Below are 16207 nucleotides of genomic sequence, written 5' to 3' on the forward strand. Positions count from 1 at the left end.
ACATATTCACATTGTTAGATTGTATTCACAATACAAAAGGATCCATGACTTCCAGCGGAGATATTTACAATAAAAAGAAGTACTATCGAATGCCAGACACGTACCCAGGAGATGCACTACGGGGACTCCTCGATCTAGGGTCCAACAGTCACCTGATCTGAAAACATAAATTTTTATAAAACGTGAGTACAATACTCAATGAGTGAATATTAGAAGGGAACAAGCAATCTCAACCAGGAAATTTGACAATCATGTTGCACCGGTTGAAAATAAAGCCATTTTCATCTAACTACTATTCCAAATCCTTTTTCCCTTACCTAGAAATTTATTACGCATTCAAGGATTAAACATCCTTGAATTTACACCGATTATTCTAGCAAAGTAGTAAAACTGACGGTTATTTACAAATCGTCACATAATAAGGGTTTCACAACCGGTACAATGCATATATGCATATGTATCACGTACAATTTCATTCACCAATTGTTATATCAAGCAAGATAGCAAAATTAACGGTTTATCACAAACCGTCACAAACAAGGGTTTCACATACCACACAATCACACATATATACATAAAGATATGAGCAATTATATACACCGCCAAGTCTTCACTGTTCTTGGTGGTACAAAGAAATAATTATCGGAGCACTCGGTAAGGGGTATCACTCAGTATCCCTCTTTGCACACCTCTGAATTTCTAGGAAATTGTGGGCGCTACGTATCGCCGTCCCCACTTTGCACATGCACAGTCGTAATTATCACAACCTTTATCATTAAACTGGCATTTGTACTTCCCACTCCGCACATGCACGGTCGAAATTATCACAACCTTTATCATTAAACTGGCATTTGCACTTCCCACTCCGTACATGCACGGTCGTAATTATCACATCCTTTGTCATTCAACTGGCATTGCAGTTCCCACTCCGCACATGCACGGTTGCATCAATTTCACCATAATTTATCAATAATGCATATCAGCATAATACAAGGGTACACAGATTCAATACACTTAATTTCACACAATTTCTCGATAATACATGTAGGCATCATACATATATACACATATGCATCGCAATCATATTTAACATCACAGAAATATTTTCACTAAAGGCTTGTTCTCGAGATTCATTTTTAAATGGGAATTAGATATAATCATTCACGCATTTCATTTCAACTTAATTAGAATTCCCAAATAAATTTTGAAATGCAAATTCACTCACAGGTGTCGAAAATCTAGATTCTGGGTGCACTCGAACTAATAGTCCTCAAGCGTAATTCTTTTGCCTTTTCCGAACGTCTCACTACCTTGACAAATAACAAAGTCGAGAAATTTACTATATTGTCCCTAAATTAATATAAACTAATTTAAATTACTAATGCTTGATATGTAAATGCAAAAATACGTTCGATTACCGCTTAATCGCGATATCGATTAAATTCGATCGATCACCCGATTATTGGCGATTGTGTCCAATTAACCTCCAAATTAATCCATTTCTCCTCTAATACCTTAATTTACCACATACCATTTAAATAAAGCCAAATTTAGCATTAGAGCCCTCACAGTTCCTTATAGAAAAATTTGGTCATTTGGTGCACTAGCACCGAAATTTTTTTCTACATAACCGTTTCACCTTAATTCATCATTTTCCAAGCCATTTTGCTTGAAATAAAAACAATCCCCCATTGATATTCAGCCCTCATGGTTCGACCAACAAGGAACCCTAGAGAAATTGAATATTTCTTTTGTGTTTTTGTTCATAATCGTGCTTAACTATCCCTAAACATTAACATAGTCTAAAATCAAATTATTCCAACAACAATTCCTCTTCCATATCCATTTTTCAGAATTGAATTCATCATGATAACTCAATATTCAACCATGGAAATCAAGAACAAAAGAATGGGTAAGCTAGGTATCAAGGAGAATTAAAGAAATTTTAACTTACCTAGCTTGTTTCCTTGATTTCTTCACTTTTTCTTTGAATTTCCACCTAGGTTTTCTTGTTTTTCCCTTTGTTCTTCCTTTGTTCTTGTTGCTGGTTGCCTAGGCCGAATATGGTGAGAGAATTGGGGATTTAATGGGCTGATTTCTGTAGAAAATAATAAATAATCAAGCATGCCACGTGTCACATGCTTATTGGCCCAAATTTTTAACTTTTTGGCTTTTTCTTCTTAATTTTCCACCACAAATATTCTGGTATTTATTCAATCCTACCACAATTAAAATCCCTTGATCTTGACAAGTGCTGGGGCGAAAAATTTATCGATTTGCCCTCGGGGCAAAAAAATTATGATTTTGCCTTTATACTCCGAAATGTACCAGAATCACATTATTTCTACTTTTCAACCTCAAATAACACTAATATTGATCAATATTAACCAATTGAGGCAAAAATTGTTTTATAAAAATTTTCGTTTAGTCCTTTAGTGGTAAAATTTCTATTTTGCCCTTGTGCTCTAAAAATATCTGGAATCATAATTTTTCACTGCTAAACATCATTTTATACTCCAACAATCATAATTATATTTTATATAATTATTCTTGATCAAATGTGATCAAATCTTGACTAGAAATCTCCATTTTATCATCAAATGGTAAAATAACCGTTTTGTCCCTAATCGATCAATTTTCCTGATGGACTCCAAACTGGACCTTGAACTCCGAATCACCATTCTAAGCCATTTTGTGGGTTTCAAAAGTTTCAATTTCCACTTAGAATTCTATTTGAACTAGTTCAAGGCTCGATTTAACTTAGTTGTACCACTCGGTACAATACCGTCTTTTAATCGAGCTTGACAGGGTCTCACACTTTCCTTAGCCTTTAATAAGGCTTAATCTCTTGTCTCATTTACCTACATGTCAACATATAAGGCAATAAAGAAACTTTTCAATTCATTCATATAAATACTTTTCCAAAACCATAAAACTCCAATTAACGAAGCTTAACATCAAGTCCAAATGACCATAATTCAGCTCGTAAGTTTAGTTTCATGCCCCTCACATTTTATTCATACGTCCTAGACATGAGGTGCTCCTAGCACTGTGGTGCGGTGGTTGCTAGGTTTGCTTAATCAATGCTATTTGTCTACATTTAAGGTTACTACATTGATCATCCTTGACCGTTTGGTTTTCCTCCAAGCCTACGTCACAATTTCCATAGCCATTTATATTCCCGTAGGTTTATCAAATATAATAGGCCAAGCCAATATTTTCAAATTCATCTCATCCCTTAACACTTGTCACCAATCAATAAATCCCACCTTAGGACATCTTTCCATATTGTATAATGAATTCACTGTGTACGTATAACACCGCACACATAATTATTCACTGCTTCTAGTATTCCACAATTCCTTAGTATTCGTAACTAGTTGTCTTTCTTATCTTATAACTCAAATAGTTTAACCACTTCAACTTAGTATCATCATGAATTTTGTCTATCTTGATTATTCTACTTATGCTCACATCATTACTTCAAAATTCTAGAATTTATTCTTCCCCCATTTCATAATTATTTCCAATAGTGTATATTATGTCAATTTGGTATCTTATAATACCACCTATGTAACCCACCAAGCATATTGTGTTCAAATCTCAAATCGCTAAGAACAATTCTTTGTTTCCACCAATGACATGAGTAACTCCACATATACATAAACACATCCATTTAAATGTCGACATCCATTACCATGTGTAAGAACCCCTTTCTTACTTTCCTCAATTTCGACATGACTACTCCACATTTCGGTCTTTTGTGGTATGCCAAGATCATCCTTTAGGCATATTCCACTACTAACAATCGTATACCTTTACCATAACATTTTAATGCAACTTGATTAGACAATTGTTTCCAAATAACTCTTAAATACCTAAACATCAAGTTGTACACCACTTAGTGTTAAGATCTTAACTTTACTCACCAATCCTTAACCAATTACATTTATAAAGTGAATGATTTACTTAACTGTTGCATTTCACCCTTGCGTCTATAAAATCAAAATTTCTTAAACTTAAGATGTAGAAACTCCTGCTTAGAACTTATCCAAAAATTGATATTTCCTAAATCCTATACCTTTGTGAAGATCACATTCGGAACTGATCATTTTTATCATAGATTGCATACTGAACCCAATAGACTTTTAAATTGATCGTTAAAGCAATTCGTATCTCAAACTCAAGTATAGAACTTAATATGGCATTTAGACTAGATTCGACATCTCTTAGTCATTTAACTTCAAGCTATCAAATCCACAACTAGTGCTTTAATCCTTTGACCTCACGCATAGCATAACAAAGTTCATGCTCCTCTTCAGAGAAAATTTGTTTACCAACCTTTCACTTGATGACCACACATCAATTATAATAGTCACTAAATTTCACCCTTAAGCTAATTCATGTACTTATAACTATAAACCATAATAATTCAAATCGAGCCTTGGGATCTTGCAATTACTTAATTGAAATCAAAACCAGCTCCATCTAAGCTCCTATGCACATAGTCGAAACTTATACGCTTACAAAATATTTCAAAAGCCCACACCATTTCTATAGGGGCATGACAAGCTTATTTAACATAGTGCACTTACCTTCATGCACATAAACATCAGTTTACACCTTCCTCAATACATAGATCTATAAACTCCAAGTAAATTACAACCATCACTATTCATTCCAGTCAAAGTGCGCCCCTTATTACCATTATCATACGTGTTCCTTTATATTGACCTCAATAATAATCCAATGTCATCCAATTTCTTCTCATTGACAATTATGGGCTTAAATTATAACTTCACTAAATGAATAAGTCATTACGGACCTATTAGTTCAGCTTCAATTTCCTCCACCTTTAATAAGAGGGATTTGTTATTACATTAAACTTTCATTACGAGCATTTGTTTAAAATCTTTCCAACAACAGCTCGTGTCTCCAGTGGCATCTGAAAACCAGACAACGACACCACTTGTGACCTTTACATAATGTTAGCAAGAGGGTAGGTTACTAGGAATAGGAGTTCATATAGCTGATAAAATAGCCAACAGTCTGATGGTGCCATGCCTAGCAACTAGTGTAAAGGTCTCAAAATTATCAACGCCATATACATGTGCATAGCCTTTAACAACTAACTTGGCTTTGTACTTGTTAACCGAACCATTTGGATTCATATTTGCTTTGAAAATCCACTTCACATGTGAAACCTCGACCTCCATAGACGCGTAACTAGAGGTAGACTGATGAGTGCATCAAATTCATATATTTAATGGGAGATAAATACCTAATAAGTCTAAGTTGGACTACATTTAGAATCGAATTTAGGTATTTTTATTTATTTTATTAGTTTAGTTTAAGTTATGTTTAAATGTTTATTTTAAGTTAATAATGTTAGTTTTACATTATTTATATTTATTTTATGTTTTTATAGGAGTAGGATCAAAAATAATTTCAATTGGTGAAGAAAGTGCATAATGGACTGTTGCTCTATTGGCATATATTTTGGTTTTTCAAGTATATCTCCCACTACAAAAGTTCAAATGACATGATTTTTAATTCATTAGAAAGCTAAGAGGTAGGGCTACAACTTTGATGTTTACCACTTTGCCCAATTCTGATTGGAAGGTGAAAGTACTGCACTAAAAGAATAAAAAAGGGCTTTTTTGTAAATTACGTGACACTTTGACTAACTTTAAAGATAAATATCTAAAGTTTCAGCACTTTCTCCTCACTTCCAGCAGCTTCTTCTTCTTCTCCCATCCTTTTTCCCTATTTCAAGTTTTTCATATTCCATGGAGGCCACATGTGAGACCTTGATCTTTATAGACTCGTAGCTGGAAAAAGAAGCAAAATCACAAATTAGGGGTAATTTCGTCATTTCCTTAGTGAGCCTATAGAAGTATGCTTTCAAACATTATTAAGGCCTAAGTAGGCCTAAGGCATAAATGAATGATGAAATAATGACAAAATGATGAAGAAAATAAAAATAATGATGATTTTTAATCTAGGGGCAAAATGGTCATTTTTCATCTCGAGTAGAAATTTTTAAGTTTCGTGAACTCGAGAATTTTTAGACTATTGTGGACTTTGTCTCAGTGTCAAAAGGGTAAAAAGATCGCACAAAGGATTGGAGGAAGACAAAGCCAACTTGTTAAGGGCATTTTTGTAATTTAAGTGGAGTTTGGATAAGCTTTAGCTATAAATATCATTTTCCAACAGTTTCTTCTCATTTTTCCAGCAGCTTCTTCTTCCTCTTCCTCCCATCTCACGTTTCTTTCATCCTCCATGGAAGCTTGTTTTGAAACTTCCATAACTTCTCGCAAGTTAACTCCAATTTTCATGCTTTTGTGCGCTTTTTCATAGAACCTTTTCTACTCTTTCACACTCTCACTTTAAAACCCTTAAAAAATCTTACTTCCATACTTCTTCTCACTAGCTAGGTGTTTTAGAAAGAGGAAGAGGGAGCTTCTACAATAACTTGAAAACTCTTAGAAAAGGGGTTCAATTATAAAGCTACCAAGATAAGTAGTGAAGTAGAGTTGATTTTTTTGTGTTGAGAATGGCTAGTGATTAGACTTGTGAGTGTTTTGTAGTTGAGGTTGTTTATTCATTTTAGAGTGATTAGGATAGTGAAAATAGATAGTCACTTAATAGCAAATGGAAGCTGGTTAGGAGATAGCTTTTAGAATTTATAGTTATGTGAATTGAGTTAATTGTGATGCTAATGTGATGATAGGTTCCAACGAAGCTGCACTACCCCATTTGGACCATTAGAGGAAGTTGGAGTTGGGTAAAGATTTAACAAATACTGGTGAGTGAACTTGCATTTCAAAATATTTTGGGAAGTGCCTACATGTTTAAATAAATCATTTGAAAGCTTCATTTGTTTTTGCTTTAAAAATATACTTGGGGAACAAGCCCTTGATGAAATGTTTCTATCTTGTGAAATGTGCAATATGAATAGTTCATTCATTCTCACATTATATTGATATGCATATTATTCTTCAGATGCTCCTTTTGTGTGATAATGATGACTCAGCTATGTGCGGTATGGGAGTGCACATGAGTTGATGATGACCCAGCCATGTGCAGTGTGGGAGTGCACATAAGTTGATGATGATGATATTGCATTGTACGTGTAGGAAGTGCACATGAGTTAAGTGTGGCGGGATGGTATGCATGATGATGTATGTATATATATATATATATGTTATAGAAAGTTTATGAAAATAATTGTGATTGTGTTGTATGTTGGCATTGTTAATTGCTCCCCAATTGCTTTTCATTTCAGTAAGAAAATAGCTTTTTGATGTAACAATATCCCTTTTAACTAAATTGCTCTATTTCTCGCTGCAGCGAGATTCATTCTCGCTTTAGCGAGAAACTCTAAAGTTGGGGGGGGGGGGTTTCACTGGCCTGGTTCTCGCTGTAGCGAGAATGTAATCTTGCTGCAGTGAGAAATTTCCTTAGCATTATTGCTGTAGCGAGATTTCATTCTCACTGCAGCGAGAAACTCTCGAGTGGTTCCAAGATTCTGATGCAGTTCTTTCATTTCAACAAAGATTTTGACCACCTTTCTATGAGAACTAGGCAAAGTGGTAAGCATCAAAGTTGTACCCCAATCTCTTATCTTTCTAATGACCCAAAAATCATGTCAATTGGACTTCTATAGTGGGAGATATACTTGAAAAATTGAAGCATATGCAAATCGAGACTACCTTTTCACTACAACGAGAAAACCCTCTGTTTGCTTGTCTTGCTTGGTCATTGCTGAAATTTTCATTCTATTCAACTTCATGGTTTATCATGGATCTTGTAACATTAAGGGATTAAACATTCAAAGTTTGGACTGAGGGGTTTTAACCAAAACTTAGACTAAATTGTATGGATTTATCGTAAGTGCATCATGTTTTCTAAAATATTCCTTATCGTTGCTTGTTCCTTTCTTATGTTCACTCACTGAGTTTATACTCACTCTTTTAAATTGCATGTTTTTAGATTCGTAGATAGTTGGGACCAAGTAAAGTGTCCACTTGCATTCACTCTTGGTAGGTATCATGGCATTCGATAGTCGTACTTTCACCAAAGTCACTCCGCTGGTCGTCAGGAGTCTTTTATATGAGTACATGTGCATTAAATGTAAATTGCTAGGAATCACTTTGCTAACGATGCATGTATAGTTTGGAATGATGGTGCCATTATGAAATGGCTATGAATAACCTTATTTTGAGATCATAAAAAAAATGTAAATTTTTGGTATCTATGTTGTATTATGAAAATATGTCTAGTGGCAAATTACAAATGGTGGTTTAGTAATGGTGATGAAAAATTGATGGGATAGTAAACGGGGATTATGTAAAGAGGCTTGCTTGGGCTTAGTGGGCTACGTCCGTTGGGCCCATTCACCGGTCATGGCCCGAAATTTGAGTGGTGACAGACTTGGTATCAGAGCCCTAGGTTGTTTAGGTCCTAGGATTTCCTTTTATTAGTCTAGCAGAGTGTCGGGTCTTTATGTGAAAACTTTAGTTGTGAAGTGTTAACCGTAGCACATTTTACAGCCAAGGGACCGCATAGATTTTCTAGCTTAGAAACCACATTTTTCCTTAGAAACGATTATAATTGCAAAATGTGTGTAATAACATGTGTTTGCTCTTGTCTAGGTAAGAATGTCGTCTAAGACACGAGCCGCCTCAATACGGATAAGGGAGCAAGATGCTCCTAATGAGTTGACAGATATGCCATGGGCATCCACCATTAGGGGGCGAGGTAGACGTGGCGAGGTGACTAGGCTGATGAGGACGGATACGCCTGTGAGTAGACGAGGGGAGGGACAGTCTTCGGGTGATGCGGATAGACAACCAATTAGGGGCATCACCATCGAAGACTTGGCTGCAGGCCTATAGAGAGTTAATCGGGTTGTAGAAATGTTGGCAACCCATATAGACGATATAGAGAGGATAGTGAAGGGAGACCTGCAGTACAAGAATCCCCTAGTTCCCAAGGGCAGGCCGATTGCCAACATCTTGAGGTTGAGAGGGGTCATTTAGAGATTTCTCTTTTCGATTTCCTAAAGCTTAAGCCTCCATCATTTTAAAGGTCTGATGCATCGGAAAAACCTCAGATTTTCTTAGATAAGATGGAGAAAATTTGTGAGGCCCTGGGATGCTCTAACACTAGATCAGTCGAGCTAGCCGCCTTCCGATTATAGGACGTAGCGCAAGAGTGGTATGGCTCCTTATGTAGAGGTAGGTCGATGGATGCAACGCTGTTGACGTGGAAGGAGTTTAGTACAGCCTTCTTAGATCGATTCTTACCACTCAGTGTACGTAATGCACATGCTAGAGAGTTTGAGGTATTAGTACAGACCCCAAGTATGACGGTGTCGAAATACTACTTCAAATTCATGCAGCTGGCTCGGTATGCACCCTATCTAGTTTCGACTGAGGAGATAAAGATTCAGAGGTTTGTGGATAGGTTAGTGGAGCCATTGTTTAGGGCTGTGACATATCGAGATTTCAATACCTACTCCGCAGTAGTGGATTGCACTTAGCAGATTGAGATGAGGATCAGTGAGAGTAGGGTTGGGAGGGATAGAGTAAAGGGGGCCAAGATAGAGGGTTATCAAAGTCGTAGAGACTTCAGTGGTAGTATTTCATCCTTTGGCCGTCAAGGCCCATAGAGGGACTCATGATTACCCCAACCCAACAAGAGAGTGACTCACCTAGTGCGAGTATTGGGGCGGGACAAAGAACTTTCAGTGTTGGGAGGCGGCAAGATTTGAGGTAGGGTAGTCAAGTTATTCGTCATTGCGATACTTGTGGGGGACGACATAGAGGAAGATGCCTTTGTGCTACAGGAGTTTGTTTCTTGTGTGGTCAACCTAGACATATTAAGAGGAATTGCCCAATGGCTCATCAATCCCAAGATTTTGCTCGCAGTTTCACCCAACCGGTCTCGTTTGCTCCTTCAGTAGCCCCCTCATCTAATCGAGGGGCTAACAGATCAAGAGGTGAAGGTGCTTTTACTTCCTCTCAAGGTAGGCCTTCTGGGTCTGGACGTCAGAGTTCCACCGGTAGAGGTCACGCAAGGGTGTTTACTTTTAACACCGTAGGAGGCCCAGACATCCAACTTAGTGGTATCAAGTATTCTCTTAGTTTGTAATATGAATGCTCAGGTATTGTTTGATCCTAGTGCTACCCAATTTTTTATTTCTCCATGTTTTGCATCTTGTTTGGGTAAAGATCGTGTTATAAAAGAAGAACAATTAGTGGTGTCTACCCCTTTAAATTAGGTATTTGTCATAGAATGGGAATATAAGTCCTGTGTATTTTAGGTCAAGGACAAAGAAACCTTGGTAAATCTAATTGTATTAGACACCTAAGATTTTGACGTGATCTGGGGAGTGGATTGGTTATCGCCCTACCATGCTAGCGTGGAGTGTTATCATAAATTGGTTAGATTTGATTTTCCCGGTGAACCATCATTTAATATTCAGAGGGATAGGAGCAATGCTCCAACCAATTTGATATCTATTATGTCGACTAGAAGGCTATTAAAACAGGGTTGTCAAGGTTACTTGGCTGTTGTGAGGGATACCCAAGTGAAGGTTGGAGACACAAGCCAAGTGTCGGTAGTGAATGAGTTCATAGATGTATTTCCTGAGGAACTACCAAGTTTACCTCTCGAGCGAGAGATTGAATTTTGCATAGATTTGATTCCTGACACTAGACCTATATCCATACGCTCATATAGAATGGCACCTGTGGAGCTTAAAGAGCTTAAGGATTAGTTAGAAGATTTGTTGGATAAAGGCTTCATTTGTCTTAGCATCTCACCATGGGGAACATCGGTGCTATTTGTAAAGAAGAAAGATGGGTCGCTTAGATTGTGCATTGACTACCGATAGCTTAATAAAGTGACAATGAAGAATAAGTACCCCTTTCCAAGAATAGATGATTTATTTGATCAACTACAAGGAGCACAATGTTTCTCTAAGATAGATCTGCGATCTGGGTACCATCAGTTGAGCATAAAAAATGAAGATATACCAAAGATCGTATTTCGAACAAGATATGGGTACTATGAGTTCTTAGTGATGTCATTCGGGCTTACGAATGCCCCTGCTGCCTTTATGGATTTGATGAACTGAGTGTTCAAGCCCTATTTGGACAAGTTCGTGGTGGTGTTTATTGATGATATTTTGATCTACTTGAAGAGTTGAGAGAAACACGAGTAGCATCTTAAGATAATGGTCCAAACTTTGAGAGAACATCGATTGTATGCCAAGTTTTTCAAGTGTGAGTTCTGGCTTGAAAGTGTTGCATTCTTGGGACATGTGGTATCCAAGGATGGGGTACAAGTCGATCCAAAGAAAGTTGAGGCAGTAGAAAAGTGGCCAAGGCCAACATTAGTTACAGAGATTAGAAGCTTTTTGGGTTTGGTTGGCTATTATTGTCGTTTTGTGAAGGACTTCTCCAAAATAGTTGCCCCTCTGACCAAGCTGACACGTAACGATACAAAATTTGAGTGGTCAGATGCTTGTGATGATAGCTTTAAGAAGCTTAAGGCATGTCTCACCATAGCTCCAGTATTAAGCCTACCGCAAGGCATAGGGGGTTATACGGTATTTTGTGATGCATCGCAGGTTGGTTTAGGATGTGTATTAATGCAGCATGGGAAGGTGATTGCATATGAATCAAGGCAACTTAAAAGGCATGAGCAAAATTACCCCACACACGATTTGGATATGGTAGCAATTGTGTTTGCTTTAAAGATTTGGAGACATTACTTGTATGGTGAGACTGGCGATATATATACGGACCACAAAAGCCTAGAGTATATATTTCAATAGAGAAATCTTAACTTGCGGCAACGTGGGTGGATGGAGTTGCTAAAGGATTATGATTGTACTATTCTTTAATTCTCAGTAAGGCAAATGTAGTGGCGGATGCCTTGACCTGAAAATCAATGGGGAACCTGGCACATATCTCTTTAGATAGGAGATCCTTGATTAGGGAGATGCATAGCTTGGGAGACATGGGTGTGCATTTGGAAGTTTCAGAGGCAAATACATTGCTAGCACATTTTTGAGTGGGGTCTATTTTAATAGATCAGATCAGAGAAGCCCAAAGTAAAGATGAGTTCATAACTAAGGCCTTGGAGGACCCTAAGGGAGGGAAAGGAAAAATGTTTACTAAAGGCACAGATGGAGTATTGAGGTATGGAACCAGACTTTATGTGCCTGATAGTGATGGATTAAGGAGAGAAATATTAGAGGAGGCGCACATGGTAGCCTATGTGGTACATTCAGGGGCTACAAAGATGTATCAAGATTTGAAAGAGGTATATTGGTGGGAAGGACTTAAGAAAGATGTAGCTGAGTTTGTCTCCAAATGCTTGGTTTGTCAGCAGGTTAAGGTCGAGCATCAAAGGCCTGAAGGGCTACTACAACCATTATCAGTACCCGAATGGAAGTGAAAGCATGTTGCAATGGACTTTGTAACGGGCTTGCCTCGAACTAGTGGGGGCTACGACTCGATTTGGATCATAGTAGACCAGTTAACGAAGTCAGCCCATTTTCGTCCAATTAAGACTACTTACAAGGTTGCCTAGTATGCTTGAGTTTATGTGGATGAGATAGTACGACTGCATGGTACATTATATGGACGAAGGTGCAGGTCACCCATTGGATGGTTAGAGGTGGGAGAAAGGAAACTCTTGGGGCCAGAATTGGTATAGGATGCCACCAAGAAACTACGCATGATTCGTCAAAGGATGTTATCAGCACAAAGTAGACAAAAGTCATACACTGATAACAACTAGAGAGACTTAGAGTTTCAGGTGGGGGATCATGTATTTTTTATGGTCTCACCAATAAAAGGGGTAATGAGGTTCGACAAGAAAGGAAAATTAAGTCCTCGGTATAAAGGACCCTTCGAGATCTTAGAAAGGATTGGAGTAATGGCTTATTGTTTGGTGTTACCACCAAAACCTTTCGAATATTCACCTTGTATTCCATGTGTCAATGCTTAAGAAGTATAACCTAGATCCATTTCATGTAATACGGTACAAAACCATCCAGTTGCAAGATGATTTAACCTATGAGGAGTAACCAGTGGCAATCCTTGATAAGCAAGTCAAAAAGCTCCGTTCAAAGGAAGTAGCATCAGTGAAAGTGTTATGGCGAAACCACACCAGAAAGGAGGTAACGTGGGAAGCCGAAGAGGAAATGCGAACAAAGTATCCGCACCTCTTTAATACATAAAGGTATGCTACCTTATAGTTCGATTTAAATTCAGGGACCGAATTTCTTTTAGTGGGGGAGAATGTGAGACCTTGATCTTTATAGACTTGTAGCTGAAAGAAGACGCGATATCACAAAGTAGGGGTAATTTTGTCATGTTCTTAGTAAGCCCCTAGAAGTATGCTTTCAAACATTATTAAGGCCTAAGTAGGCCTAAGGAATAAATGAATGATGAAAATAAGGATAAAATGATGAAGGAAATAGAAATAATGATGATTTCCAAGGTATGGGCAAAATGGTCATTTTTCATCTCGAGTCAAAATTTTTAAGTTTTTGTAAAGTCGAGCATTTCTAGACTATTATGGACTTTGTCTCATTGTCAAAAAAGTAAAAAGATTGCACAAAGGATTAGAGGAAGACAAAGCCAACTTGTTAAGGGCATTTTCATAATTTAAGTGGAGTTTGGATAAGTTTTAGCTATATTATCATTTTCTAGCACCTTCTTCTCATTTTTCCAGTAGCTTCTTCTTCTTTCTCCCATCTCACGTTTCTTTCATCCTCCATGGAAGCTTGTTTTGAAACCTCCATAACTTTTCTCAAGCTAACTCCAATTTTCATGCTTTTGTGCACTTTTTCATAGAACCTTTTGTGCTCTTTCACTCTCTCACTTTAAAACCCTTAAAAAAGTCTTACTTCCATACTTCCTCTCACTAACTAGGTGTTTTAGAGAGAGAAAGAAAGAGCTTCTACAATAAATTGAAAACTCTTAGAAGGGTTCAATTATAAAGCTACCAAGGTGAGTAGTGAAGTAGAGTTGATTTTTTTGTGTTGAGAATGGCTAGTGATTAGACTTGTGAGTGTTTTCTAGTTGAGGTTATTTATTCATTTTAGAGTGAGTAGGATAGTGAAAATAGATAGCCCCATCGCTCTTTGGACCATTAAAGGAAGTTGGAGTTAGGTAAAGATTTAACAAATACCAGTGAATGAACTTGCATTTCAAAATGTTTTGGGAAGTGCCTACATTTTTAAATAAATCATTTGAAACTTTTATTTGTTTTTGCTTTAAAAATATACTTGGGGAACAAGCCCATGATGAAATGTTTCTATCTTGTGAAATGTGCAATATGAATAGTTCATGTGTTCTCACATTATATTGATATGTATATTATGCTTTGGATGCTCCTTTTGTGTGATAATGATGACCCAGCTATGTGCGATGTGGGAGTGCACATGAGTTGATGATGACCCAGTTATGTGCGGTGTGGGAGTGCACATGAGCTGATGATGATGATATTGCATTGTACGTGTAGGGAGTGCACATGCGTTGAGTGTGGCAGGATGGTATGCATGATGATGTATGCATATATATATATATATATATGTTATAGAAAGTTTATGAAAATAATTGTGATTATGTTGTATGTTGGCATTGTTAATTGCTCCCAAATTGCTTTCATTTCAATAAGAAAGTGACTTTTTGATGTAACAATACCCCTTTTAACTAAATTGCTCTGTTTCTTGTTGTAGTGAGAGTGAGAAACTCTCAGGTTGAGGGGATAACACTGGCCTGGTTTTCACTGTAGTGAGAAATTTCCTGAGCATTCTCGCTGCAGTGAGATTTCATTCTCACTGCAGCGAGAAACTCTTAAGTGGTTCCAAGATTCTGGTGCAGTGCTTTCACTTTGACAAAGATTTTGACCACCTTTCTATGAGAACAAGAAAAAGTGGAAAACAACAAAGTTGTAACCCAGTCTTTTAGCTTTCTAATGACTCTAACATCATGTTAATTGGACTTTTGTAGTGAGAGATATGCTTGAAAAACCAAAGCATATGCAAATCAAGACTACCTTTTCACTGCAACGAGAAAAACCTCTGTTTGCTTGTCTTGAATGGTCATTGCTGAAATTTTCATTCTATTCAACTTCATGGATTATCATGGATCTTGTAACATTAACAGCCCGTTTGGTACGGGGAATGGCTATGCTGTTCCCCCTTTATTCCCAGCCATAACTTAAACCTTCGTTTGGTTTAAAAGTTCAATGAGGAATAAAAATTCCTCAGGAATCTTTATTCTGTTAAATGGGTAAAAAGTCTGGTTTAGCTAATACCAGTGTTCCCTTGGTTTTATTTATTCCGTGGCTCATGGAATAAGTTTGAAATGTTTAATGACTAAAATACCCTTATTAAATTTAAAAAATCACAACTCTGTTCTTATAAAATAATTTTTTCTCTCTCTTTCTCCTTTCCCTCTTCTCTCACCCGACTTCCCCTCTCTCTCAGCAGCTCTCTCACCTGACTTCCCTTCTTTCTCAGTCGCTCTCTCACCTATCTTCCCCCTTTCAACCGCTCTCTCACCCGTCTTCCCCTATCTCTTAGCCGTTCTTTCAGGGTTTAGAGTTCTGCTAGAAGCACTGCCTCTCTCATCTAGGTACTTGCTTATTATGCTGGCTGTGATTTAGGTTTGCTATGAAATATTTTGGGTTTGTTGTGATTTGGGTTGCTGTGAAAATATTTTGAGTTTGCTGTGATTATGCTTATTGTTATTGTTGATCATGGGATTTAGTAGATCTGATTTACTTGTGATTTTGGGGTGTGAATTTTATGAATTTTGATTCTTAGTTGTTGGAATTTGTGGGAAAAAATTGTGGTAAATTTTTACTCATTCGCTATACAAACAATGCACGTGTTGTTGCATCAAGTCTTTAGCCTAGATATAGGTGGAAGACTTGGTTTCGGCCTTACACATTCTTACAGTGGGAACCCCGCACACTCATTGCCAAAGCTAATACCCCTTCCCTTCCTTGGACAATGCACACCAATCTTACAGTTTAGCCTGTAGATTTGCATTAAATAGAATTGGGATAAAAAGCATGTGAATTTGTTTGATTCATTTAAATGATAATATAATTTGTTTTTTTATATATTGACAATATCTCTTATAATATATATAAAATCTTTTTAAAATTT

The 16207-nt window shown here is 37.1% G+C and overlaps 1 pseudogene; it reads left to right on the forward strand.

Annotated features, from left to right (window-relative positions):
* Window positions 9251–16207, forward strand: part of LOC108663617 — a 48386-nt pseudogene continuing 41429 nt past the window's right edge.

The sequence above is a fragment of the Theobroma cacao genome, chromosome 10 (assembly GCF_000208745.1).
Source record: "Theobroma cacao cultivar B97-61/B2 chromosome 10, Criollo_cocoa_genome_V2, whole genome shotgun sequence".
Lineage (NCBI taxonomy): Eukaryota > Viridiplantae > Streptophyta > Magnoliopsida > Malvales > Malvaceae > Theobroma > Theobroma cacao.